Here is a 1,772-nt window from a genome sequence, read left to right as displayed (position 1 = left end):
TAAAAAAAAAAAAAACATGGCACCAGATGTGGGCCTCCATGCCCATATCTTATACTAGTCTGTATGATTTGAGTAGAGGGCAGTGGGGGCCCACATCAATATTTTTTCAGGGGGCCCATAATTCCCTTGCTACAGCCCTGTATACAATGTAGGAGCAATAGCCATGTGGGCAGCGCTGTGTCATATGCTATAGCTGTGCACAAGGTGTTCGAGTCTCAGCTCAAGTTTCAGACTTATTAGTTAATGACGTCATCAGCGACTAGTCGACGTCGACTCGACTTTCATCACATAAATGTCGACTTAAAAAATCTGAAGTCATTCAACCCATAATATATATACAGTACTGCTTGAAAGTTTGTGAACGCTTTAGAATTGTCTATATTTCTGCATAAATTTAACCCCAAAAAATCATCAGATTTTCATGCAAGTCCAGACGTGTAAAAGTCCACTAGGTTTCAAAGGACTGCAGGCTAACTTTTAAGCAACTAAAGGCCTTTCTCACATTGGCTAATGTTAATGTTTATGATCCCATCATCAGGAGAACACTGAACATCCATGGTGTCCATGGCAGAGTCGCAAGAAGAAAGCCACTGCTCTCCAAAAAGAACATTGCTGCCCATCTGCAGTTTGCTAAAGATCATGCGGACAAGCTAGAGGAATACTGGAGAAATATTTTGTGGATGGATGAGACCAAAATATAATTTTTTGTTTAAATGAGCAGAGTTGTTTGGAGAAAGAAAACACTGCATTCCAGCATAAGAACCTTATCCCATCTGTGAAACATGGTGGTGGTAGTATCATGGTTTAGGCCTGTTTTGCTGCATCTGGATCAGGACAGCTTGCCATCATTGATGGAACAATTAATTCTGAATTATACCAGCAAATTCTGAAGGAAAATGTCAGGACATCTGTCCAAGAACTGAATCTCAAGAGAAAGTGGGTCATGCAGCAAGACAACAACCTCAAGCACACAAGTCGTTCTACCAAAGAATGGTTAAAGAAGAACAAAGTTAATGTTTTGAAATGACTGAGTCAAATTCCGGACCTTAATCCAACAAAAATTTTGTGGAAGGACCTGAAGAGTTGAAGTGGTTCTGTACTGAGGAATGGGCTAAAACTCCTTCAAGATGTTGTGCAGGACTGATCAGCAGTTACAAGAAACATTACCTGCAGTTATTGCTGCAAAAGGGGGTCACACCAGATACTGAAAGCAAAGATTCACATATAATTTCACATATAAATGACAAAATATATATTTTTGTCTCCTTTGTTTGATTGGATTCTCTGTCTACTTTCAGGATTTTTGTGAAAATCGAATTATGTTTTAGGTCATATTTATGCAGAAATATAGATAATTCTAAAGGGTTCACAAGCAGCACTGTGTATATATATATATATATATATATATATATACACTGTATATATACTGTATATATTATTATTATTATTATATTATTGACAACATTGTTTATTGTATAATTATATATTATTTATTATCGTCTTTTAAATACTATATATATACTGGATATATTATACATATTAAAAATAGTGCCCATTTAAATAAATACTAAAGACATTTTAGAAGTCTAGATATTCTATTTTATTTATTTTCAAGTGTTATTAACCAGAAGAAGCTGGAAAAAATATGACATTAAAGACATTACCACTCCAGAGCTATTTAGCCACTTGATGTAACTGATATTACAAGTCCTCAATAGTTTTGAACAAATGGAAGACAGCATGATGTATTTGACAAGTACCTCTACAAGAAC

The sequence above is a fragment of the Sinocyclocheilus anshuiensis genome, unplaced genomic scaffold, assembly GCF_001515605.1.
Source record: "Sinocyclocheilus anshuiensis isolate Anshui unplaced genomic scaffold, SAMN03320099.WGS_v1.1 scaffold1051, whole genome shotgun sequence".
In the NCBI taxonomy this organism is placed as follows: Eukaryota; Metazoa; Chordata; class Actinopteri; order Cypriniformes; family Cyprinidae; genus Sinocyclocheilus; species Sinocyclocheilus anshuiensis.
The sequence above is the reverse complement of the archived record's forward strand: the minus strand, read 5'-3'. Positions refer to the sequence as shown.